Source organism: Meriones unguiculatus, chromosome 6 (genome assembly GCF_030254825.1).
Source record: "Meriones unguiculatus strain TT.TT164.6M chromosome 6, Bangor_MerUng_6.1, whole genome shotgun sequence".
In the NCBI taxonomy this organism is placed as follows: Eukaryota; Metazoa; Chordata; class Mammalia; order Rodentia; family Muridae; genus Meriones; species Meriones unguiculatus.
In genome coordinates, this window is record NC_083354.1 from 72,004,050 (window position 1) to 72,031,539 (window position 27,490).

General features: G+C 45.7%; 1 protein-coding gene and 1 long non-coding RNA gene across 2 annotated transcripts in view; one reads left to right on the forward strand and one right to left on the reverse strand.

The window, feature by feature from the left end:
• Window positions 1-12,370: 12,370 nt before the first annotated feature.
• On the reverse strand, window positions 12,371-27,073 carry LOC132654705 (uncharacterized). The gene is made up of 4 exons (XR_009592399.1): window positions 26,393-27,073; window positions 22,777-22,884; window positions 15,610-15,817; window positions 12,371-13,473 (listed from the first exon to the last, which is right to left on the reverse strand). It is a non-coding gene; the product is annotated as an uncharacterized LOC132654705 (long non-coding RNA).
• The window catches only part of Znf366 (zinc finger protein 366), a 67,803-nt gene continuing 64,230 nt past the window's right edge, over window positions 23,918-27,490 (forward strand). Inside the window, exon 1 of the mRNA XM_021644119.2 lies at window positions 23,918-24,099. The gene's annotated coding sequence lies outside the window, so the exon portion shown is untranslated. The remainder of the gene's footprint in view (window positions 24,100-27,490) is intronic.

The following is a 27,490-nucleotide window of genomic DNA, read 5'->3' on the forward strand; positions in this document are numbered from 1 at the left end:
TGACCCATCAGTTAGAAGTGGAAACCTCTTCCAACAGGAGCCATTCTACAAGCGGGCCAATGATTAGTGCCCTACAGTTTACCTCATTCATACAAACAGGAGGCTCAGTCATCACACATGGAAGGAGGTAGGGCCGCGTGGGAGATGTGGAGGTAAAACACTGGAGACATCCACCATGGTGCTGAAGAATCTGTGAGGGATGTGGCCAGTGAAGCAGGCTCAACGCTGGCGGGGGGCGGGGGAACCGAGGTGCTGCTAGGTAGAAGTGTCTGCTCTTCCTGCGGGAGGAAGGTTCTGGCAACTGCACTATGACAGATGCCTCCGGGAGTCGGGCAGCTGCTGTCTCCTGTCTGCTCCGGTCTTTGGTCCAACTTTTCCATAGTCGGATTTGTTTCCCCGCGTCCCTCCTTACTCTCGGGGGAATTTGTATTTGTTTCAGAATCATCAACATTTCTACTCCCCCTCTGGTTTCTCCTTCGTATATACCCTTACCTCATTTCTCATCACTTTCCCCATTCCTTGTACCCCCCCCCCCCACGGTCCCTCATGGTGATCCACGCGCTCGCTGACTGTCTTCTACAGCCTTCAGAGACTCTGCTCTGCCAGTGTGTTGCTGTCCTGGGGGAAGAGCCAGTTGCCACTTGTCGTCTTGTATAACCTTCAAAGTTTGCATCTTCCCAGAGTGAACCGCTGCTCGTTCCCAGAGGCCTTTGGGGGGTATTTTGGTTTGCAGTTTTTCTGAAGAATAGAGAACACCAGATGTCTGAAGAGTACCAGTCAGCTATTAATGTTGTATTCTTTCTTCTTTCTCCACTCCGCCTTTTTCTCCTTTGCCAGCAAAAGCTTGCTTTTCAAAGCCCCTTGCTTATTTTAAAATTAGTTTTAATTCCATAAGATCAAACCAGTTGAGCTGCAGGGGGCAAATGAGCCAAGATGTTTACTGTGCTAAATTTCCAGAGACGTCAACCCAATTTAAAAACTGACCTCAGGTAATGAACAAAACAAAAATGGTTAGATAATTCTAAAACACTGTCTAGAAAACACCTGAACACAATATAAACAAGCAAGATAGAAAAAAAAAAATCAGAGAGAGAATTTTAAACTTCCAAATGTGGCAGGTAGACAGGTGTGATTAGAAAACTGCCTACTGACAATTTTCTTGAGGAAATTGAGGCTCTATCCCCTGTCCTATGTCTGTAATGCTGTGGGTCATTTACAGCTGACATAATGGAACTGAGAGTCAGGAATGGGCCTGGGAGCATGAGAAAATGGGGTGACCATTATTTTCAAAGTGCCAAACTCTTTCTCTTTCACATGGTTTCAGAAGAATATAAAAGCACAGAGCAAGCTGGCTTAGAGCATGGCTTCTCACCAACCTTTCAACCTTTACCTGTCTTGACCTCAGGGTAGAGGCGAACAGATTCCTCTCTCACTCTGGGTCTCATTGTGGAGTTTTGTTGCCCTTGGGTTAGAAACTTCTGGATATCAACCAAAACAAGAAATTGGGGAAGGCAACCCCTCTACAGTCACATAAAAGAAGGGAAAGTTAGGGAGGCAATATTGAAGGTGCAACGTTTTGCTTCATCTGAGTGAAAATGACCTGGTGAGTTTGCATGTCTCTATCCATCCACCCATCTAATCTTCCACCCACCTTCCCACTAACTCACCCATCCGTCCATCTATTCACCCAGCTAGCCACCTACCCGCCTACTCACCATCCATCCCCTGTCCACCCATTCATCCATCCATCTGTCCTTCCACCCACCTACCCACTCACCCATCCACCTACCTACCCAGCTACCTACCCACCCAACATCCATCCATCCATCCATCCATCCATCCATCCATCTATACTTTCATCCATCTGTGAAGGTCGTAATTTATAAATAATTTTGCCAAGGGATATATGTTTGCTTAAGATGATTTTTAATGACAAAAAGGCATTTAAGTAAGTCTGGTTTTGCTACTTAATTTGAGAATAGCTTTTAAAATAATATAATATGGTAGACAGTTTCTGTGAATTGTATTGGCCAAATTCCTTGCTGTTTCAAATTAAAAACAACAACAACAAGAAAACTATTTGAAGCATTGACTTACAACAACAGAAGAATGTTCACTAATTGTTTATTTAAACTAGATAAAGGCATAGTGACACCAGCTTAAACTGTGTGTATGTAAGTATAGAACTTTCCAAATGTATTCGTTACACAAAGAATTCATTACACACCGAAAGCTAACAAGCTACAATGTTGAACAGTGCAGATGAGCCTCACACACATTATTGATTAACAGAAACCCCAAAGGAGCAGAAACTGTGGTTCCATTTTTTAAGGTCAGAAACAGACAAATCAGGCTGCCGTGTTCCGAAGTCTGTCAGAGTCGTTGTTCCTGAGGAGGCAGAGGCTGCAAAGGCCGTGGGGGGACTTCTGAGTGCTGCAGTGCTCTGTCTCTGAATTCAGGACAGGTGCAGGTAGGTACTCGCTCAGGAAAACTAACAAACAGTGTGACTGTGATCTGGGTACATTTTAATAACACTTAAGAGGAAGAGCCCACTGGGGCTCAAGAGATGGCTCAGCAAAAAAAAAAAAAACAAAAACAAAAAAAAAAAAAAAACATTTGCTGCTCTTGAAGAGGACTGGAATTGAGTTCTCAGCACATGCTTCTACGCCTCACAGTCACCTGTAACTCCAGATCTGACATCCTCTGCTGGGCCTCTTCAGACAGACAGACAGACAGACACGCACACACACACACACACCTTAGAACAACAGCAACAACAACTCATAGTGGGCTGGAGTTAAGTGAGTCAAAGCTGAAAACCTTTGGATTGGGACTGGACCCCTGGGGCAGCCTGGCCTGGCCTGAGGCTGCAAGAAGAGCTGGGAAGGGCCATGGGGTGTGACACCTTCGCATGGTGAAGGGTTCTTGGCTGCAAGGGCTCCTGTCTGTCCCCATCTCTGTGTTCCTGTGACCACAGAGGCCACCCTCTCCCTCTGGCTCCCCACTCACCCCTTTCGGGACCCACTTGTATGGCAAGCTTCCGTGCTCCAAAGCCTCATTCCCCCCAGGTTTGCCGATGCCGCCTCCCCGGTGAAGGCCTCTGCTTCTATCCTTGCCACCTTTGTTCTCTGGTGTCCTTCTCCTGCTTCCCTGGCTTTCCATTTTCCCTTTCCCTCGATGCAGAATGCAGAGGAAGGCCAGCAGAGGGCAAGGGCACAGGAGAGGACTCAGGCAGATGAATGCTTGCTTTGCACTGCTTTGTGTGAGTGTGGCTGAAGGGCAGAGCTAGCTTTGCTGGCTGTTGGTGCTCTCACCTATGGGGACAGGGTCACTCATGGCAGGAACCCCTCGATTGTTCCAGAGCTGGTGTGTACTAGTGAGCTTTCTGTCACTACAATAGAATACCCAAGACAGGGGCATTCTGGTAAAAGCTTTAGAGAAAGGTTTTGAGGGCTCACAGTTTGGAAGATTCTTCTCCATGATGAGCCTTTCATTGTGTGTCATCTATGATGATGGAGCAGAGTATAGTGCCATCATGGGGAAGAGCAAAAGTGCTCATCAGCTCATCATCCAGGAAGCCAAGGCCCCCTCCCCCACCCCAGTCCAAGTCAGGAACACACGCAGTCACCCAAGGGCCTCTTGTTAAGCTGACCTGCTAAGCTGACCTGCTAAGCTTCTACCTGCTCGAAGCCTTTAGCACCTGGACCCTTGCTGGGGAGCTTTCCAAACCGTAGCCTTGCACAGTGGGGGATGCATGCATGGAGCTCTGTCTGGCAAGGAAAGCCCTGATGTCCTCTGTCTGTTTCTCTGTCCCCTGTATCTCTGTCTAGCGATGACTCAGAATGCATCTTGGCTTTAATTCCCTTCGGTATCTCCATTTATTGTCCTGAAATGGCTGAAACAAACACAGTAACCCAAGGCTGTTTTTCCCTTGCTGCTCATCCCTGGTCCTGTGTAGTGGTGAAGGCAGACCAAGCGTGTGGCGGTGACACCCAGGGAGAGTAAACCCAAGCAAATGGGAGATTTCTGCAGCAGAGACTGGCAGGAGTAGAGATAGAGGTGCAGGGGGAGGCGCCGTGGGCACCACACGGCCCCAGTGAGCGCTTGGGGGCTGAAGCGAGGGGAATGTGAGTTCAAGGTCAGCCTGGGCTGCACGGAGAGACCTTGTATTAAGTGAAGCCGACAGGAGATGGGGAAGGGAGGGAGAGATGGGGATGTTCTAGCAAAGGGTGGAATTGGAATTGGAAGTTTTCAGACTTGCCTGAACTCCTTCCTACTTTGTACCTTGTAAATCCCCCTAAACTCTGCGCTCTAATGGCCATTTTCCTTCTGCTCGACCAAACCTTGATTCTTCTTATATTTTAGAAACTGACAGGTGAGCATGCACTGATTACTGCCAGACTTGGAGGGTGAATTAGAATAAGTATTTCTCTCTCAGAACAATTTACATTGAGATGGGATTTTTTTTTTTTTTGGAAGAAGGAGCGAATATAAATGGAGATGTCTGTGTAAATGCTCCAAACCCAGGACAAAGGAAATATCAGAGTCACTCTGGACTCCAGACTGCCCTGCAACCCAAGAGCTGACTGTCCACCCTAATATGAAATGCATCGATTTCTAGTAGAAAGGAGAAGAAAACGTGGAAGGCTTAATTCCTGCACAGGGTTCTTGCTGTATATTAATCTAGTTGATTCTAACTGTGGATCCCTGGAGGGACATGCTTATTTCCCTCTTTACAGATGTGGAACCTTGAAGAAAGCACACAGAAGCTGTGGACCCCCGGCAGGACTGTGACCCATCCCCTGAAGCCACCATTCCCTGTGGACTCCCCAAGCCACCCTCCCGCCTTCATTTACCACACTTAACACAGCTTTTGGTTATTTCGTTCCTGATGCTGTGTTGTTTGGTGATTGCAAAACCTGCAGGTGTTCCCTCTCGGTGACCGATTTTAGAGAGGTGGAACTGTCAGGGACCATTCTGTATGCGATTGAAGGTGGTTGGGCCACTCAGCAAATCGACTCTAAGTGACACCATGTAGATGCTATCCACTAAGAAATGCATCCTGGACCAGAGGGAAGAGAGCCATGGGAAAATGGGGCAGGAGTCACAGGAGGACACAGTTGGTGAGGTGAGGCAGGAGCCAGCTGGCCAAGGGAAAGATCCAGCCATCTATGCTGGATGGCTCTGCCACTGTCACTTCCATTTTCTTTGGCATCAAAAGGATTTTAACTGCTTTTCTGAATTTGCTAAGAAACTATCAATTAAATCTCTCTGTTATTTCCCATTTATATGTCTTTAAAAATTATGCTTTTTCTGTAGAGGGTAGGGTGACCCTCAGAAAATTGTCCCTTCTATGTAGGGCTGCCTGTGCCATCTATCCTTTGATGCCTGAACTACATTGTCTTTCTTCTGTCATCTGGGAGACGACTGGACCCCAGAGTTTCCCCAGTGTATCTCCTTCAAGTCCTTGCCTCTGATTCCATGTAAGACAGCATATAAGTAGACCTCTGCCCAGAAAACACACACCTTGACAAATTATATTTCCTCTAGGTGGTCTTTTCATGACGATCATACCAAGTGTGGGATGCACAGGTGTGCTAATACATTAAAATTTTAAAGTAATTATAAATTTCTGAGTTAACTTGTATTTTCATTAGTTTATGAAAATAACCAGAAAATAGCCTGAAAAATTTCAGGGTCTCAAATAAAACAGTAAAGTCGTGAATTAAGAGGCCCCCACCCAACTGCATTGCTGTTCGCTGCAGACTTTTCCACATTCGAGAGGGTTCTCTCTGCTGTTATTAAGCCATCCTGGAGTGTGTAGCCATGGTGCTTCCTCACGTCACTCCTGGGTTTAGAAAGATTATTAGGGATTTATATTTAATTTCTTCCCAGATGCTTGGCTGGCTGAGGGACTGGCAGAGAGAGAGAGAGAGAGAGAGAGAGAGAGAAGCCACCTACGGACCTCTTACCCATAGTACACAAACACAGCTGTACTAAGGTTCAGGTCATCAACACACAGACGCTTAGGAAACAAAGTGCTTTCAGTGGCCACATGGACATCGCTTTGTCCTCAAGTCTATGAACTATTTTGAGGTAATTTTTATGAACTGTGCAAGGTAAGGGTCAAGATTCATTTTACCTACTGTTACCTACTGTTCATTTTACTCTGACTGTTAGAAAAAACATTTTGTTAAATAGATTATCACCTCTCTCCATTGAATTTCCATGAAACTTAAAAAAAAAAAATCTACTTATCGTTTGAGGCGGCTTTCTGAATGCTCCATTAGTCTGAATGTCTGCTGTTTCCGGCTTTCTGTCACTCTCCTGAACACTGAGAATAATGAGTGTGGGTCCTTCCACTGCGTTCCTCCTCAGAATTGCTTTGGCTTCTGCAGGTTCTTTGCATTCCCAGTAAACCACAATCCACTCTTCAGTTCAGTTTTTGCCCTCAGTGCCAATGCGCCTTCCAGGAGCTGGGTTGCAATTTCACTAAATTTCCATAACAGTTTGAGGAGAATTCACTTCATAGTTTGGACTATGTCATGTTATTGCATTTTGTTTAAATCTTCCTTGATTTTTCTCCACTGTATTTCTTATATTTTGGTATGTATAGGTATCGTATATGCTAAGCTAAATTGATTAAAAAGTATTTCATGTTTTTAGAGATCACTATAAATTGAATAATCATTATTATTGCTAATTTAATTACTAGACTGAATGATAACATTTTAGAATCACTTTAAAATTTTTTATTACCCCTGTTTTTTTCACTATATAAAATACAAGTGATTTTTTTTCTTTAAAGCATGTGACCTTGGCAAATGCACATTAATTTTTAGAGCTTTTATTCTTCTTCTATATGCTTTAGTATATTCACTATGAATATCTTTTTTTGGCATGTGTGCATGAGTTTGTTTCTTTTATTGTTCAGTATTATTCCATCACACTAATGTGCCTCAATTCTTTCTTCTAAAATATCCATGAATGTTTGATTAAAGACTTGGGTCACTGTGTGTTTGGAGCTCTCAAGCCTCCATAAGCATTTGTTGAAATTCTTTATGCAGACATGGGCTTTGGCGAATGCCAGTGGGTGAAATGGCTGGCTCTTGTCAATCACTGGCCTTTATAGGAAAACAGCAAACTATTTCCTCACAGTGGCTGTACAATTCTACATCGCCACTAGCAGAAATTGGCACATAAGTAGAGCCAGCCTTTATTTGCTGCCTGTCCTTTGAACACAGTCCATCTTATAGATGATTCCCCCTGCTCTGGCCAGCCGGTCCCCTCCTGGGGGCTTCAGCACACAAAGCAATTTCTTGTCTTACACCTCCTCACCACAGGCTTCCTCTACCTGATGCTCATCCTTCTCTTCCTTTGGCTCTTCAGAAGCTCTGGTTTGTTTGTTTGTTTGTTTTTGTTGTTGTTGTTGTTGTTCAGGTTTTGGTTTGTAGACCACATCCTCAGAGCCTAACTCTACTTAGGCATTGCCTGCCCCTGCTTCATTATTTCCTATTGTTTCATTTTTCTTTGTAGAATTCCTCCCTGCCTGTAATTATATTTAATTGTTTTTACCTATTTCTTTGGCTAAAGTGTTGGCTGAATGAAAGTTTTTCCACAGCATACTGAAAAGAACTCTGACAGGAACTTGAATCATTGAACCCTTTATTTACAACTCATTTTCTTACCAATAGTGGTTTTTTTTTTTTTTTCATTCTTGTTTGAGATACACTAGGCAAATTTATAGGTAGATCCAACTCAGTTGAGCAGACTGACTTGGACAATGTGCTCTCATGAGACTACCCAAGACAAATACCACTGAATCTGCCATCAAATCTTTGGACATTTCAGCTGTCCTTGTGGGATAGCTCAGGAAGACAGAACTCATTTGTTACTCCCACTCTCAGCCCCTGTCTGAATCTTATGAATGGCATACAGTTGATTTAGCTTTGTTGTTGTTGTTGTTTTTTAAAAAAAGAAGGCCCAACATTGCACCTATCACAAATGGGGTTTAATAAGAATTAATTTAAGGTTCACACATTGTATAAAAAAGTAAGGACCACTTGAAGGTATGGGTGAGAGGGAGGTTTTTGTGAGGGTCCGGAGGAAGCAGCAGAACCCACTCAGACACTGATCTCAGTTAGATATGGATGGTTTATTGAACACAATACCTCAAGACTGACCATGCTCAGGGACACAGCAGACTTGGGAGCTGAACTGTGACACTGATTGTCTTTTAGAGTTAAGTTATTAAGGCAAAACCCTCAACTAGCGCACATGTGGTCAGGGGCGGGGTAGTCACCTTTGGCTCAAGTTATTTTTGTTAACTAGACAAAGCAGTTCTAGCTGACCTTTAACTTTATTAGTCCCAAGTGGAGCAGCTGCACTTAGAGTCGGGGAAGTTCTAGGAGTTGCCACGCCACAGAGTATGCTGAATGTAAACATAGTTCTGACTTTACACAGAGAACTTTTCTCTATATCAGCAACAAGCTGAGATGATGTGATTGTGAGGCCTGAAACGAAAATGACCATAGCTATGCTACCCAAAAGGAGCAGGCTTCAACAGTTTTTATTGTAGATATAAAGAAGAATACAGCCAGAGGCATCTGAGAGAGTCCAGAGCAGTGAGAGAAAGTAGTGGGACTAACCATGACTAACAGACCAGGCTATGGGGGGGGGGGGGGTAGGCAGGGGAAGGGAAGTGAGAGAGGAGGAACAAGAGAGAGGGGGTGACAAGAAAGTACCAAAAGAAAGCCAAGAAAATGAAAGAGAGCACATGGCTCCAATGACAAGGAATGTAGGAATGAGAAGCTGGAGAACTTTAAGGAGGGGAGAGAGTGAGAAGAGCCAGCATGGACTCAGCAGGTACCTGGGATACTGAGCGAGCCAGGAGGCCAGCATGGGCTTTGGTATGCTAGTGGGCACCACAGTCAGCTATTTGTCCCCAGTTTCTTTTGGACCTGATCCACACACAGTATGGCCTAAAGAAAACAGTTAAACTTTCGCCCTGAAATAATTCAGATACTGTATTCAGTAGACCTTACTCCACTCATTTCTCCACATCTATCCCTGAACTCTAAATTTTTATCAGTGGTGAGTGTAACAACCATTTGAAATGAGGGTACAAAACGTCCACCATGACTCCCTGAGGGCAAGGTCCCCACGCAGCAGTGTCTGGAGTAAGGTATGATGCAATCAAACGGAGACTAATCCTGAATCAGTGGATTAATCTGCTGGTGAGTTCATCCCTCACTGGTCTTTCCTATCTTGCTTCCTATCCCCTACTCCCCACTTCTCTCCATTTCCATTTACCTCTCTCTCTCTGCTTCTCATTGTCTTTATCACAAGTTGAGCATTTTCTGACACGATGTTCTGCTTTGCAATAAGCCTGGAAAGAAGAGAGCCAGCAGCTATTGGCTGAACCTTCCGAACCATGAACCATGACACACCTTCTCCTGGAAGTTATAGTTCTGAAGAGCTGAGCGGCACAGACATCAAACCCTGTCCTTGCCATTGCTGCTGATTTTTATCTCATCATTTTTCTCTCTCGTCCTCCTCCACCTTTCTTCCTCTTCCTCTTTCATAGGCACAAGGTGGAGACAACAGTGAAGATGGACTGACTGTCGCACACACTTGATCATTAGGAAGTACATTGTACAGAATTCCTTCTAAATATTTGTGTTTATAGCCATGTTAGCAATGTGTTCAGTCTTGGTCAGAGAAGCTTCTGTTTGTACTAGAACACAGTTAATGCAGTTAACATCGTTAATGCAGGTCAAAGGGAAGAGAATAAGTGACCGCTGGATGCTCAGGCTTAAATGGGACATCTGTATCACACCCCTTACCCCCGAAAGGCCCAGGAATCACTGAGGAAGAGGAGATGGGAAAAAATAGAGTAAAATGTAAGGGAAAAAATGTAAGTAGTGTTTTGAAACACTATCCTGTGACTTGACATGGCTCCCGTGAACTCACAGCAGGTATGGCTGCCTACAGAAGACTTGCATTAGATGGGAACCATTAGCGCTCCATCAGGAATGGGGGAGGGGCTTTTGAAGCCCTAGCCTACCTTTAGAGCTACAGGCAGATAATGAGTGCCGGGGAGGTCGAGTCCTATTCCTCAGTGATGAAGTCCCTTGTCCTTGTTCAATAAACCACCCCCACCCATGCAACCATAGTTAAATAATAATTAAACATAGTGGGTAACAGAAAAAAAGGCATGAAAGTGAGGTGAGGGCTTGTCGGGAAGAACGGGGTGGGATGGCCAAAATAATTACATACATGTGAAATTGTAGAGGAATAAACAATCCTTTAAGAAAACAAAGTCTACGTGATAATGTATATAAATATGTATAAATGAAGGGATTTGGTCCGTCGTGATGGGAAGGCGTGGTGATGCAAGGGTGAGGCAGCGGGCCACACTGCCTCACCCTCAGGAAGGGGAGAGAGTGTTGGAGTTTAGCTTGCCTACCTCCTCTTTGTTCTTTTATTCAGCCTAAGGTCCTGGCCCGCAGGGTAGTGCTACCCACATTAAAGTGGGTCCTCCCACATCTGTTAGCCCTTGCTGGAGATGTCCTGGCAACGTGCTCTAAAAAGGTTTCTCTTTACTTAGGGGACTTTTAAATCACTCAGATTGACAGTGAAGATTATCCATAACAGAGACACAGAGAGGCAAGATCATCTCTACTTGTGATCACAAGTGTCGTCATGACTGCAGTCTGTGGGCAGGACAAGACACAGACAAGACACAGGAACAATCCACAGCCAGGGAAGGAAGGCCTGCCAGTGACTTGGGTGCACTCCCAGCGCTGGCTGTTTCGGGGAGAAACTGCGGTGGCTGAAATGTGAGAACAGCATGGCCTCCCAGGCATGCGAGGCTGACGAGGCAAACTGCACCCTAAACACTTATGCTGCTCACTGCTAATGGCAGTGTCGGGGGGAGGGGGGACCACAGTGCCACCTGGGCCCGTGGGCAGCCACTAGCCACATCCAGCCAGCCCAAATAGAAGCCTGTGCTGAAGGTAAAATGTCCATCTGCTTTAGAAGTCTTAATATAAACATGATTATAAACTATCTCTAATTGTAGAGATTTGTGCTGATTCTGTGTCTAAATGATGATATTTAACAACACTGTATTGAATAAAATTGATAACCGAAATCAGTTTCTTTCTAATGTGGTTTCTAAAACACGTAAACTTATATGTATCACCCATGTTTATTTGTATCCAGAAGGACTGGACAAGGTGACCTTCTCACTACTAAGTCACTTGGAAGCACGTAGCATCAGATTGCAGGTTTCTAGGCCATGGAACAAAAGCTCCACCCAAAGCAGTTTTAAGAATAAAGACGTGATGGTTCCACGGTTTGAAAATGCAGGTTGACATAGCATCTTGATGGGTCCTGTCACACGCTTGTCATGTTCCCAGTCTGCCCTCCTCTGGCACAACTCAGTCAGTGGACTGTGACCTTTTAAGGGTCACATCCAGATATTGTCAATGTCCAGGGGAAGTAAAACTTTGCAAAGATTGCCTTTCTTTGTCTCTCTCACTAGCAGGATGGCATCTTTGCAGCACTCCTCCGAGCCTCCATTTCCTTTGCAGATATCTTACCCTAGAAGACACCTGAGGCTTGAAATAATTCCATTTCATCTCAGCAGAGGGCGTCCTTTCCTTCTGGGAACATAACGAGCTCTTAGTCACCGGAGACGAAGATAATGGGACCTTCTAAAAGAGGTCATAAGAACAGTTTCAAAATTGGAAAGGTTGGGCTGAAAGCACACCCATGACCTCATTTCCTATGTGAATACTGCTCAGAATCCCTCGTTCTGCTGACACCTCGCTCAGAGCTAGAACTCAGGGTGCCTACTGTCAACGCAATGTATATTCTCACCATGTCCCACAGCGCTCTGTATTTACTGCCAGAGTAAGCTTAGCCCATTCACATTTAATGTGATTATTTGTGTTTTAGAGGTTTAGTCTATCATATTATTTGGTGATTCTAGAATGCCCTATGTCATTTATCTCTCTCTCTCTTTTTCTCTCTCTCACTGACTTTTTTCTGGATTGACTAAATTTTGTAAGCAGTATTTTTCTCTTTTATTTGTTTAGAAATTTTGCTATTTTAGAATTATCTATTTTTTGGTAGCTAGTCTAAAATTATGGTTTCTATTATTATTTTATTTTAAAACTGCATTAACTTACCAAAATGTAATATGAATATTAATCTTTACATCATTCCATCTAGTTTGGTAACATCAATGCTTTAAACCCATTTGCTCACATTGCAAACCAATTTGCTACTTATCAACTTATAATTCTAGGCAATTTTTTAAATTCCAAAAGAGACTTTTGTTTTGTTTGTCTTTATTTATTTTTGTACCTTGGGCCTTGGGCTTTGGGCCTTTCATCTGGATCCTTTCATTTCTCTCTTAAGTATAAGGTCCAGGACTTTCAAGACTCATTTAAACAAATGATAATGGAATTTCTGGTAATAAAGTTTTAGGGTTCTCAATGGGCGTCAGTTTTCTTTCACTGTGCTGATTATATAGTTTTACTGCCTTTACCTTCCATTGTTGGAGAAATCAGCTGTTTTACACTTCTGAAGGTAGCGTGTCCTCTGTCATATGCACACACTCTCCATCAGTTTCCTGTGGCTTCAGTATGTTGCCTTGGCCAGTGCCATGTGTCGACATGCTCGCCTTCCTGGGTCTATTGATTTATGTCATTCATCAGTCTTTATGGTTGACTAAGGACCCCAGCAGCTGCCATCTCCGGTGCTCCTGGGTCTCTTTGTTATTTCTGCTGTGTTTCCCCCCCTCAGCATGTTTGTATCCATGTATGAGTGGTTATTATTAACAGTCTTACTCATCTGAAACCTTGAGGCATTTATTTCTTGAAACTGAAAATATCCACATGTAGAGAAAGTCAATACCAAAGCGAGGAGAGGGGCTGAAGAGATGGCTCAGAGGCCAAGAGCACTGCTTGCTCTTCCAGAGGACCTGGAGGACCTGGGTTTGACTCCCAGCACCCACTTGATAGCTCACAGCTGTCTGTAACTCCAGTTCCAAGGCATCTGATGTCCCCTTCTGACCTCCAAGGACACTGCACACACATGGTTCACAGATGTATGTTCAGGTAAAGCACTCATATATTAAATAAAATCTCAAAAAAAAAATTTTTAAAGGAGAGACAATCTCAAGCAAAACAGGAGAAAGGGCAGATCTCTGGGGTAAAGTGCTAAAAGCTGAGTTAAGGCAAACGGCTAGAGGAACAAAGACGTTCTCCATCCCATTTCAGGTGAAAGGCTGCTAGGTGAGTTTCCTGAGTGGGTCGATGAGAGAAACGCCACTCCTCCTCATGACACCAAACACGAAGGGATGGATGGGCATCAGGCAAGCACAGTCTGGGAGGATATCCATAGCTCCTCACTTCCATTCTGACAGAGGAGCACTTTCGAGGGCAGCAGGAAGCTGTGAGCCTGTTGGAAGACAGAGTAATGATTCTTGAAACAAATAATGACTCAGGTCCCATCACCTGAGAAGCTTGAGGCAGGGGCATTGCGAATTGGAGGTCAGTTTGGATCACACAGAGAAACTTTGTCTAGAAAAAGAAAATGAAAGAAAGAAGAAAAAAAAAAGAAAGAAGAAAGGAAGAATGAAAGAAAGAAAAAGAAAGAAAGAAGAAATAAAAGGAAAACCAGGGAGAGGGAAGTGAGACCCTGGTGACCAGCTTGAAAATGACCTGTCCAAAAAGTCTTGTGTTTCTTGAAGCCAGGGGGGATTTTGAGATGGAATCAGAGGAAAGAAATTGGGGCAGAATGGGGAAAGCCCAGGAGGCTCTGAGTCCTTCACAGCGATTGTCTTTAGTGGCTCCCTTCCCTTCTCCACAGTTTGGCGCATCCCTCCTCCAGGGGAGGCTTCCTGAGCAGCAGCTTTGAACTGCCAGAGGGCGGAAGCCTCCCCACCCTTTCCCCAAGAAATCACAGCTCTGGAGGGAGCTGCAGAGAAGTCAGTTTCCCGGGGTTATCACCCCGTTGTGAAGACTGTGGCCTCCTTAGTAAATGGAGTCTCCCGTTTGAGAGATTGGAAAGAAATGGGATACTGTCGAACATAACTCCTGACTTTGCTATTTTGGGATCCCGGCACCGTACACACACACACACACACAAACTGGGAAAGGTAATGGTGTTTTGTTTATCGTCACCCCAATCCCGCCTCTGCAGTTCTCACCCGCATTATGTTTTAGCAGTATCCCTAAGGGAAGGAAATACTCCAAGGAGCAGCGGGAGGCTGGATGCCTCGGGTCGGGCACCAGGGCCTGCTGTCAGATCCCAGAGCTGAGCACCTCCCTGGAGACTGAGGACCCAGCAGGGCCAGGGCCAGCCTACCAGCCGGTCTGCAGCTCTTCCTGTGGCCAGAGGTCTTTTCCTGTGTTTGAACTCGCCACCAATGGCTGTCCTACCAAAGGTAAACAGCAGAAGTCTGGGCAATCCTCTCTGTTCCTAAAAGAAAGCTTTTAACTTTTCTTCTGGAGGAGGAAGGCGGGGGTCGTTTGAGGACTGGGTGGAGGAAGGGAGGGAAGAGGAGGTTAGACCAAGGGAGACGCGGTGACCCCAGAGGCTGCCCCACTGTGGCGCTTTCTTCTTGTTGTTTCTCTCTTCACCTCCTGCGTTATTTTTGGCTGGCTCTGTTGTGCGGGCCACCTCCCATTCACTGACAGGTGCTTTGAACATCAGTCATAGCAGGTCACCTGCCAAGCTGTGTGCCTCTGGTCACATCATTCCGAGGGATCCCATTTGTTAGCTTCAAAGCCCCGCACAAGTGGTAATTGCCTCCTTCAGAGTGGGTATTAAAAGAAGAGGAAGCCTGGGCCAGAGTTACAAAACCTGTGCTATTAAGGCTGGAAGAAGAAGAAATAAGAACCAAAGAATAGTGGCGGCTCCTGCCAGGGCCTCACGGCCAGTACAGGAAAGATGGGGGCAGATGGCAGATCTGAACATGCTCCTTGGATCTAAAACTGTTTCCCAAGGAGGTTCAGTCTGCTACGCAGGTGGCTCAGAACCAGTGGCACCTCAGGAGTGGGACGGAAGGGGAGTCAGGGAAAATGGCCGGAGGACAGAACTCCACTATCCCTCTCTTTTCTGCTGTCATTTTTATTTTTGATTCAGTCAGTCATTCAACAAAAATGGTTATGGGGTAGCGTGCGGCCAGAAGTGACTTCTTGACACTGGACAGACAGCCCAGTTCAATTCCCATGAAAGTTATGTTCTGTTGTCTATACTCAATTTTAAGTACTATGAGCCTTTGGACAAAGGGCTCTACAGATGTTTTCTTTCTTTTTTTTTCCCCCTATTCAGAAAATGACAGATTTCTAACACCTGCCTTCCTGCGTGCTAACTGGTGTGCATGAAATGGGTGTATGCTTTGTGCTCTATAAAGCAGATTAATAATTCTGTCACAACTTAAAAGCTACCAGGAAAAGACACTTAAAAAGAACGCGCCTAGACTTCGCCTCCTCCCACTGCTACCCCGCAGATGCAGAAGACAAAACAAAGCAGCAAGAAGATGGCAGGAGCGGTGGTCTGTCCTCTCCCCAGGGTCCCCGCTGCACCCACCTCTTGTCTCATAGGTCGTGTGCTTGAGAACTATGAGAAGATTGAACTCCGCCTCCCTTGGTTGGGGTTCAGGATACAGATGGTTAAGATTGTCAGCTGGGCATTTGGTTTGGAAAGTTCAAGCCGAAAGCCCACAACTTGAAGCCTCCTGGGAATTTACCATGTTCCTTATCATCTTCTGCACAGCAAATTGCACCAAAACTTGCTGCTAAAATCAGCAGGGATAGAAACAAAAACAGAATCACTGCTATGATGTGACTAGATCCCCAGAACTTCTGTGTTAGAACGTTAGTCCCCAGTGTGGCCATAATATAAGGCAGTGGGGCCTTCAGGGGTGACTAGGTCACGGGGCACCCGCCTTCCTGAGTGGATTAACACTGTTCTCTCAGGACTGGATATGCCACCTCAAGACTGCGCTGTTATGACTCGAGGCCTCCCCTGTGGTCTGTCTCCCCAAAATGTGCCTGCTTGTTCTTCCGGTTTCCTATCATGCTGAGACGGAGAAAGGTCTCTGCCAACGCTGCCCAAGCTTGGACCTGCAGCTGGTAGAACCATGAGCTGAATGAAGTTTCTTTTACATATACAGCAGCAAATGGATGGAGACAAGTAATTCTGACTTTATAGATTCTGTGGATCAGGAATTCAGAATGTGCAGGTCTTTTGTCTCAGGACCTGTCATGAGGATACAGCGGGAATGGCTGGGCCTGGAAGGCTATTGTCACCTGGAGGCACCACGGATGACACAATCAGTGCAGCTAGCAGACGGCCTCCACCGGCCCTGGTGTGGTCCACAGATTGCTTGGCTGTTGTGACAAGCAGCTCATCCCCCAGGCAAGCAACAGGACAGGAGTGTGAGGATGAGACACCTTGGTGCCTTTAATGACCTTGTCCTCTAGGCCCCTCACTGTCACTTTGCCTAATTCTTTTTCACTAAGAATAAACCAGCTGAGGGGGGAGCAGCCTTACCAGTCCACAGAGGAAGACAATGAAGCCAGTCCTGATGGGACCTGATAGACTATAGTCAGATGGAAGGGGAGGAGGACCTCCCCTATCATTTGGCTGGGGGAGGGGCATAGGAGAAGAAAAGGGAGGGTGGGTGGGATTGGGAGGGGTTGGGGGAAGGGACTACAGCTGGGATACAAAGTGAATAAACTGTACCTAAAAAAAAATTAAATTAAATAAAAAATAATAATAAATCACTGAGTCCTACCACAAGGAAAGGGTGGGGAATTGGGTGTTTTTGAACAAATAAATATCAAAGAATTTGTGGGCATATTTTAAGAGTCTGCTTATGTTAGAATTTATTTTTTTAGGGAATTTCTTAACACATTACAGGCATAGTAACATTTTTAATTAAAATAGATTTATTTAGTGTGTATGGGTGTTTTGTCTGCATGTGTGTCTGTGTGCCACATGCGTGCCTGGTACATGCAGAAGTCAGGAGAGGGGGTCAAATCCTCTGGAGCAAGAATTGTGGATGACAGTGAGTTGCTGTGTAGGTAGGTGCTGGGACTGAACCCCGGTCCTCTGCAAGAACCAATGCTCTTAACCACTGAGCCATCTCTCCAGCACCCAATAACATTCTATCTATTAATATTTTACCTCATATTTTTAAAGCAAAACCACCATCTCATTATAGCCAACAAAAATAGTGATAGTTCCATAATATTTAAAGAAATTATCTGTGACTCTGACATTTTAAAAAGAGGCCTTCTGCATAGAAGTTCTTATTTCTGTCTTTTGATTTTTAAATAATAAGTTCTCATCACACTACAGACCATCTATGATGGCTCACAACAACTCCTCAATTAACCCTACTTCCCCTCACATCCTCTTGGTTCACACATGAACATCATTTTTCACATTTCTGTTAGCTGCTTGACTCATTCACGTATTTGCATTTATATTCAAATATAGTCTAGAGCTAATGAGACAAAATAATAGTTTTGAAGAAGAGAGGAACTTGACCCTTCTGAGATGAATTTCAGAAGACTGAGAAAAGAAACTGAGTTTTATCAGAGTATCTGTGACCTAGGGTCTTTCTCTGGGGCTTAGTTAATAGGTCTTAGAATTCTGAATGAACAAGTATTGGTGATGAAAGCATAGAGCAACACACAAGCCAGCCAGCTTTGAGGCCCAGATCAGGCCAAGGTTTAGAGCCAATTCCCTTTGTGTCCTCTGTCTGCAACGACAAAATGAAGGATGTGGCATCAGTGAAAATAATGACACGGAGCTGTCAGCCGGTTTAATGTCTACAAAAGAAGCGTGTGTGTATGATAGATACAGAAGATTCTGGGATGCTCCTAGAGAGCTTGTAAGGAGAAGACAGGCCTGCAACCTTGGAAGAAGGCCCCAGGGTTGGCTCTTCGGAATTACAGATGTGAATACTGGAGGACATGAGCACTGACCTGTGCCTGGAAAACACACCCAGTTAACTTTTAGACTGCAGATAGGGATGAACTATCTCATATTGCTCATACTAGGTATCAGAAGCCCAGAAGGGTGTGTGTGTGTGTGTGTGTGTGTGTGTGTGTGTTGTCCACCAGTGCCCAGCAATTTAACCATGATCACATAAATGAGGCTCCCGTGGATTTGAGAGCTTGCAGGTGGCCTGCCACAGAGGTTCCTAGAGAGCGTGGAAGGAGGCTCTGTTTTATTCCTACTCATCTCCACCTGGTGTTCATAGGCATTTTCTGTAACATCCTTCATAAAACAGAGTAGTAGACAGAGCTTGATGCTTTCCTGCGTTCTGAAGGCTGCTCTGACAAATTATTTAAGCCAAGGAGAGGATTATGAGGAAACCCAGTTCACAGGAAGTTGGTTAAAAACATCCGTGAAACAACCTGAAGCTTTGAAGCTGGTACCTGAAACAGTGAGCAAGCTCACGGGCGTCGAGCTCACACCTTCTGAGACCAAGTGTGTTTTCTATGTAGACACCGTCTAGATAGAGCTTGAGAGATATGTTGGTAGGTTGTATGACATATGTCTACATACATCCGTATTGAACTGAGTTAGAGGACAGAGGTAGACACGGGCTTGCTTGTGTGTGTACCTCTGTAGACTAGGCTGGCCTTGGACACACAGAGCTCCGTCTGCCTCTGCCCCCCAAGTGCTGGGATTAAAGTCGTGTGCCACCACTACACAGCTCCCACGTGCTTAAGAAGGTATAAGGTGTGGTCAGAGAAGCTGAGTTTGGTTGCCTCCTCCTCCTCCTTTTTCTGTTTCTTCTACTTCTGCTTCTTCTTCCTCCTCCTCCTTCTCTTTCTTTTCCTCCTTAGTCTCGGATGAGCACGGCTATGTGTGCTCAATTATAAACTACTAATCCACCATGTGTAGTAGAGTTTGCTTACAAAATGTCAACCTTGATTCTGACGTGAAATAGCTATTGTGTATTCTCTTCAACTCTAAAGTTCCACTGACTTTCAGTATGTCATTATAACCCACCACTTTCTGGCAATCTTTAGGAATGCTTGATAGCTTTCTGATGACAGCACTAGGCATTACAACTCTGTTCGGTGAGTATTGATAAACTTAGGCGCAAGAATACATACCGAGACACTAAGAGAAAGGCAAGCAGAGAGGAGATCAGAGCAGAATAAAGGCAGATTAAGTACTGAGCTTTGAAAATGGGGATGGATTTGAGTTGTGGTGGAAGATCTTATTTGACAGACATTCATAAGATACTTATGTTTACACCACACATTGCCTATCTTCATTCTCTTGTCATACAACCTATCAAACACAGCTCTCAAGCTGTCACGGTTACCCTATGTCCAGGAATTGGCAAGGCTGGCTGAACTTCTGATAGTCCCCACCAGGACATCAGCGACGTAGCCAATACTCCACATTTACCCTCGCTTCTCCACAGCCCGCCTTTGTGCAGTGACCAAATGCCTATGTGGTGATCCCATCCCTGTGTGAAAGCTTCATGGTTTTCCATTTTTCTTGTGACCGAGAACAAAGTCTGAATCAGAGACCTACCATGCTGTCCTTACCTAGTGTCCCATCACCAACTTTGCTTGGCTCATGCTTCTGACATGCAGTTTTCCCTGGAAAAGACTCTATCTAAGCAACGATCATTGGTTAGGCATGATTTGTTTAATTTACTTAAAGGCTCTCTCCTCCACCAGGCAAACAAAATCCAGAAACATGTTAATGGCTCAGCGCATGGAGCCTTCTGGAACATAGACTTGCTCAGTATATGTTTGCCTAGTCAGCTTCTGGGCCATGCATTTTTTCTTCTACCGTATAAAGCGCAGATTCTCCAATTTTACAGAACATGCAGTATGCTTTTACGACTTGACAGGTAATGCTTTCGTAGAGGGCAAAGCCGCTTGGTTCCATAGCTTAAAGTTTGGGTTCTGAGCCAGAATCCATGAGGTTTGAGCTCTTACTGATGGAATGATGCTGAAGTGAGTGTCATGACCACACTTTCTCAACCACAGAGGGATGGGCGGTGGAAGCACCTACTTCACTGCTGTGCTCTTAGGTAGGTCTTGGCATGCCAAAGCAAACAGTGCTGTGCCCAGTGCGCTACAAATGCATGCAAATGCATATATGACGCACATAATAGACTTCCTTCCCCCAATGACTTGTTCAATGAAATCTTCATATCACTTTTCAGGAAACCAAAACAGAAAAACTAAAATTAAAAAGGAAGATAGAAATGAATGTTCTCATGGTTTTGAGAGTTGGGTCTTAAAAAACATCAGGGCTTGGCAAGAGAAAGACAATTAATCAAAGATGTTTCAAGGCTGGGGATCTGACCAACCCTTCAGGTTGGTAGGACTTTAAGATGGTACCAGCTTTAAGATGGTAGGACTCTGTATGTCCACATGGAACCCAGAGGGCAGTAGAGACACACTGTTCACAGAACCCCAAGAGGAGAGAAAGTCCATGACATGGGACTGGAGATCAGGAGCCATCTTCTTCAGCTTCCTGCAGAAAATGAGAACAGCACCCTGATAGCCCCTTCAAACCTCTTGGGCACTCTGCCAGCATCTCCAAGGTATCACCATGTCCTCAAACCAGATTCATATAGTAAAAAAAGGAAACCTGATGTCACATATCCCATGTGCGAGGACCTGGATGCCAAGGAAGTCAAAACGACCAACTAACCAACCAAACAAACAACCAACAGAAAACAGTGAGTCACTGGGGAAGACTCTCTTCCAAGAGAGAAATGAGTCCTGCCTCTGACCTTTAAGAAGACATCTGCTAGGGACAGATGCGATGCCCTAACTTAGAAATGACCCAAAAGTCCGTTGTCAGGAAAGCAGACATGTAAATTGTGGTGTAGCCCCACTTGAGTACCAGGCAGCAAGGAGATGGGAGTGAAGTGTGAGTGTGCTCAGCCCTGGGGAGGATCTAGAAAATGTCAGGCTGAGAAACCCCAAGAAGATAAACAAAAGCTAGCTTCATACTTTATGCGACTTCAAAAGCAGGTCTGCATGCCTGGCGTTAGCCGTCTAGATGATGTCCTCTGAGGACAGATGTGGGAGGAGCACAGAAGCCCTGCTTCTGGCCATGAGCACTTATCGCTCGGGCAGATGCATTTCTGGAGTTTCACTGGCCAGTATGTGAAGCTTTGGTACACTTTTTAGAATGTGCATTCTGTTTCAATCCTACCTCCACTGTGGCGCCCCACCTCCCTGGTCTGGGACTAAATTGCCCCCAAGGGTGAACAAAAGGCTCTGGAGTTCTTGTCATCATAGCTGGAGATATCCAAGTTCGGATGGTTTAGAATTGGGAAGCTGTGAGATGGGTGCACATGAGGTGACAGGAAGCTGGTTCTGATGTTGGGTTGCTAGGTCACTGCTTTGGTCTCACAATTGTTTCTCCCATCCCATGGGCCTGCAGCCCTTTCTGGCCAACTCAAATGGTCTCTGCAATGAGCCATGCCATGTGGAGATTATGGTGACCATGCCCAGGTTACATCCATGCCACACATGCACCTTGCATTGGCTCGGCAGAGGTGCCATTCCCTGATACCTTGGTGCGATTCAGAGCAGCCTCCAGGCCTCAGTAGAGCTTAGGGGCTGACTCAGATCTCTCTCAGAGGCCTAATGGGAGGGGCTGAGGAGTTTTCAGTTTTTGACACTCAGTGGGTGATTGGATGAGAATCAGGTGACTTTCTATATGACTGGCAGCACAGAGAAAGAGGAAGAACCTGTTACAGCCAGGTGTCTGCATGGAGCAACAACAGGGAGGCCCATCCCTCATAGAAGTTGGTGCCTGGACTCAAAGCACAGCACACAGAATGGACACATCCCTGCCCAGGCACTCTTGGGTGGGTCAGCTAGCACTGAGAAAACAACAAGGTCCAACGTGACAGTCCCCACATTCTGAAGACTTGAAAGGAAAATTCTTTGGATTGGGACTGGACTCCTGGGGCAGCCTGGCCTGGCCTGAGGCTGCAAGAAGAATAGCTAGGAAGGGCCATGGGGTGTGACACCTTTGCATGGTGAAGGGTTCTTGGCTGCAAGGGCTCCTGTCTGTCCCCATCTCTGTGTTCCTGTGACCACCGAGGCCACTCTCTCCCTCTGGCTCCCCACTCACCCCTTTCAGGACCCACTTGTATGGCAAGCTTCCGTGCTCCAAAGCCTCATTCCCCTCAGATTTGCCGATGCCGCCTCCCCGGTGAAGGCCTCTGCTTCTATCCTTGCCACCTTTGTTCTCTGGTGTCCTTCTCCTGCTTCCCTGGCTTTCCATTTTCTCTTTCCCTCCCTCCCTCCCTGCACAGGCAGAATGCAGAGGAAGGCCAGCAGAGGGCAAGGGCACAGGAGAGGACTCAGGCAGATGAATGCTTGCTTTGCACTGCTTTGTGTGAGTGTGGCTGAAGGGCAGAGCTAGCTTTGCTGGCTGTTGGTGCTCTCACCTATGGGGACAGGGTCATTCATGGCAAGAGTCTCTGTGCCAGAGTCGGGTGCATGCAAAATGCCAAGAACAAGGTCCTCCCAGTTCTTGTAAACATCCAGACTAGCATTCTTACATGCTATCTCTCATCTTGCACACATTCAGACAGACAGGTATATATGTGGGCAGATCGACAGAGACAAAGATATAGACAAAAAAAAATGTAAGATAAACACTCAATGTTGTAGACCATAGTACCTACTTAAAGTATCTTAGTAATTCTGAACCAAGCCTCACTTTCCATGAACTCACCTTTCCGGGGGCAATCCATCAGGTATACTCTTTACTCTACTCCTTGAGGAAGCAGCTTATGAGCAGCGTTTCTTCTGCCACTGCAAAGACCCACACAACGGCTGCTTCCTGTTTGTGGTGACAATGACAATGGTCTTAACTGAATGAATTGGGGGGGGCAAGACTCACAAAGCTAATTGGATGAGTTAGCAGCGGATCCCTCTGTAAATGCAGCCATCCCTCACAGAGCCCAGACCTGACCACTGAGCCCAGCTCCATCTTTAGTAAAGTATGCTCACTCCATTCTTCTCTGCTTCTACCCAACCTTCCCATCCTGTTTCAAAAACAGAGATTGATTTATCTAAGACCTTAGCTGTTTCACAGTATTTTCAAAACAGTTTAGCACCTTTCTTCCAGTGTGCCAGAGGTGACTAGATCCAAGGAGGACAGGGCAGTGTAAACAGCAGTTGGAATTAACTATGACTGGCAGCCTTGCGCTAAGTGGCTTGTTTTCCTTTCTCGCCATCCGTCAGCAAAGATGGGACTGGTCTTGGCGCCCTGCGCAGAGCTCAGTGGGGCAGTGTAGAAATCCGCTGTTTGATCATGAGGAGCTTGGAGAACATAGAGTCAGCCAAGGCTCTGTAGCATTGGTGGTGTTTCCAAACAGCTAGGAAAACCCAAAAGGCCAGGGTGGCCAGCCACATGCCCTTTGTTAAAGGATGCAGGTTCCCCTTGGTCAGCGCAGCAGCCCACACTTTGCCCGGCTGAAAGTCCGAGTCGACATGACATGATTTGTTCCTTTTGGGCTGTGTCAATTCTGCAAGCCAGATACCAGAGGCTGCGACCAGGAGAACCTGCATTTGTTTGGACAGGACAGGGCCACTCAGGAGTTTTCATCTCATGAAAGCTCCCAGGGCAGAGAGCATATTTTATTTGAGGAATTCTTCTTCTTCTTTTTCTTCTTCTTTTTTTTTTTTTTTTTTGTAAAGATTTTCTTTCTTTCTTTCTCCCACCGCAGCCCCCCCTCCAACATTTTGTTTAAGAGAAAATGAGATGTCTATCTTCTGTTTCCTTATTTTTTTCAGGAAAGCGAAGGGTTGTTGACTTCCGCCCTCTCCCCTCCCTTCCTTCCTTCTTCCCGAAGGTACTCATCTGAGAAAAAGAGAACGAAGTATTGTTCCTGTTCTCCTTCTTAAGTCATTTGAAACACTGTCCCTGCGAGTTCTTTAAGTTCCCTGCAATCTGTACACAAGAGAAAGAGGGAGAGAGAGAGAGAGGGAAAGGCAAGAGACAGCCAGAGACCAGGTAAAGCGGTGGGGCTGCAGCCACAGCCCTCAGGAGCTGGTAAGTGAACACAGAATCCTTTCTACCTTCATTTCAATGTTCTTTCGATGGAGGCTGACCCGGCATCTTTCACAGAAACCACCTAACTGGTCTGCTCTTTAATCAGAAGGTGTGACTGATGGATGGCCCAGAGTGTAAGCTCATGCCTCTTTGCAGAAGAGGATATGAAGGCTTTGCAGAGCCGAGGCTGGCAGAAGTGGAAATGGAATTGTATTGGGGCTGAGGACGCTGTGTTCAGTCTGAATTGTCTTGGCACAGGCAACTTGGTTGGGTGAACTAGGAGCCAAGGGTCCATGTGGTGCACCCCACTGGGGGACCACTGCTCCCCAGGACAGCATCCTGGAGCCCTCTCAGGGCATCTGCTGAGAGCTGTGATTTGCTCAGGAGTGTTATATTGCCTGATTTGAGGTGCCCTTCTCTTGCTTTTCTTCTTTCCATTCTGTACTCTACCTCCCCAAAGAGAACTGTTCATGTGTGGCTGTAGCTCTGCTGCTGGAGTAGGAGGGAAAGGAAGGGACACCTCTGGGAAATGGTGCTGCATGTGGGGGGCTCGGAGGGGGTGGGGGCCACTTGTGGGTTAAATGTAAATGTCCTGTCCACTGTGGACGAGCAGAGTCCTGTGCGACACAAAGGAAGGCAGGGATTTGAGGGCTTATAGCTTTAGTTTTGGAAATCAGTGTGTGACTGGAAAGGGAGGATTTAGATTGATTGCTTGTGTCAGGGAGAATGAGAAACCAAGCCACGGATGCAATTGAAAAACAGTCACTCAGAGCCTGCTTTCCTCAGCGCCAAAGAGAACACAGCACGGTAGTCAGGCTTACATACAGTGTGCTACTAATGTCTAAATGTCTGATTTGCTTCCATTGCATTTGTTAGAGAGGATACTGTTACCAAGAACTTATTATGGCAAGCCAAGAGGGAGCCAGTATCGTGTTGTCAAAAATAGGTCAGCGAGGTCAAGCCAAGACTGGGGCACGGCTGCTAATAATAATTTAATCCAATGAGGTGCTGCATGAGGAGAAGGCCACACACACTTCTCAAACTGTCCGTTTCTACGGTATATACGGTTGAAGTCCTCAGGAGCTTCAACCTTTATTCAACTTTTATTATGAGGAGCATAATAAAAGTAGTTAGACATTTTAAAATTAATTTGCCCAGATTGTGTTTTAACCACAATTGAGTGATTAATCTATTTGAAAATGAGCCATCATCTTAAATGAAGCTGAGAAAAATCTGAGCAAATTGGACGGTTAATGTAGGGGCTCTTTCATTAACAGGCTTATTTTTTTTTTCTTGTTTTAAAAGAAAGACTTTCCCTAGAATCCCCATAAAACACGATGTGCATGTGAAAGAGAAGTGATCAGCAGCTGCCCACTTATGGATGCAAATGAGTGTAACAGCAGTGGTGAGCGGTAGTGCTCAGCTCCCCCACCACGTACCCGGCCACCCCATCCTGACAGTTCAGGGCAGCAGCTTCCAGAACCAATCTTCTTGGGCATTTTGCATTAGAACTTGGCAATTGTGACCCCAGAAGAAATGCAAGGCTGCACGCAATCCCGCTTGTCTCCTTTCAGTTTCATTTCTCCTGATATTATTAATGCCATGCCTGATTAAAAGAACAGCATGGGGCTTTGCTTATCAAGAACAAGCCTCAGATGCGATGTGATGGGAGGAAAATGGCTTTAGGGTCAGGCAGAAGTGGGGGACCATGTTCACTGTGATCCTTCTTGGTGGCTAAGACTAAGGAACTGGGGGTAGTGAAGTCATTGCCAGGAGAGCTGTTGGATACAGCATAGCTGTAGGGTGCGGGAGAGTCAGAGAAAAGAAATCCTTCAGAGACAGTAGCCTCGCTCCTTGCTTCTCAATCTATCTTTTACTCAACTCCAAAGAGCGCGTTGGCATTTGTGGAAATTTCCAGAGTGATTCTTCTTTAGGGACAGCATAGTCTCCTTGTGGATAGCATTAGGGAAATTCCAGTTTGGAACGATCCAAAACTTAACTCATACCATCTTATTAATTAATTTTTGCTAAAATGGTACCAATAACTAACTTACCAATGTGTCATTTGCATTTGGGGGGTGTTAGGTATTGATTGACCTTAGGGTGTGTGCTAGGTACATGCTCTTCGTTCAGTCTCGGCCCCACCCTCAATTAAATATAGTTTAGATCACGTCATGGTATGTGTCCCACAGGGCTATGTGTGCCTGGGTGACTCAAGTGAGAGCAAACACAACATGAAAAGTACAGGATGTAGTGATACAAATTGAGCTTGAACTTAAAATTTGTCACTTACTGATTGTGGAGTTCAGGTCCTCCGAATGTAAAACTGCGTTAGTACAATACACTCTGAGGTTGAAGTGAAATCGTTGATGAGAAGCAGTTAGCTCAGAGCTCAGGAACGCACATGAGCCAATCTCTGTCAGCTGTGATCGTTTTCGGAGTCGTATGTTCACACTTAGGTGGCCTGTGTTTTGACAGAGAGATCAGGCTAAAATTCCTGCTGTTTTGGTATATTTTTGCTCAATACTACACCAAGGATCTATCCGAAGAGATTATCCCTTGTAATTTCCAAGTTGGGCGCAAACGGAGTACATATACTCTGAATCTTGCATTCACATGACACAAACGCTGGAATGCTAACGTCCATCCGTCTTGAAGACAGAAGTGCAGATCTTAGCTGCACCGAGTGGCAGCTCCCTTCCAGCCTTCGTTGCTGGGAAAGGCTTCCTTTGGGACCAAACTTCTCTGCTTGGGAAGAGAACTGAATGATGCTGCAGTGATCTGCGCTTCCTTCCTCTCACCCGCTTCCCCGTGTTCAAGCTTTTCACATGTATGACCTTTTCCCTGGCAGTGGAGGACTATAGATTCTCCTGATGACGATGGTGGCCCTGTCACGACTTAGGCAAAGGGGAGAGCAGTGGAAGTGGTACGAAGTGGCCTTGCCTCTCCCTAAGCAACCCGGCAGCAAGCCCTCACCCGCAGACTCATCAGGATGGGGAGTCAGCCAGCACTGGGCATGCGTATTTATTGGGTGGGGCCGGAGGCATGCGTGAACGAACTACTGTTTCTCCCTCACTCTAAACTTCAACTGGCATGTTTGTTCACTCATCAAATAAAAATGATGATTTTATTTAGCTCCTAAATGTCCCTCCAGTTTCCAAAAGCAAAACACGCAACAGCGAAAATAACCCCAGACTCTACCTCCCGGAGCCCATGCTCTTGAGATTATTGCGTTAGAATAAAGGTTCCGACGGCAATGCAGACTGATTCCGGCAGCAGCCTAAGGAGAAGAGATTCCAGCTGGGCACCCCACGCCACTGTGCAAAAGGCGCCTTTCAGTGCGGCGTGATGTTGGGGAAAAGGCCAGATCAGAAGCCGGGACACACACGTT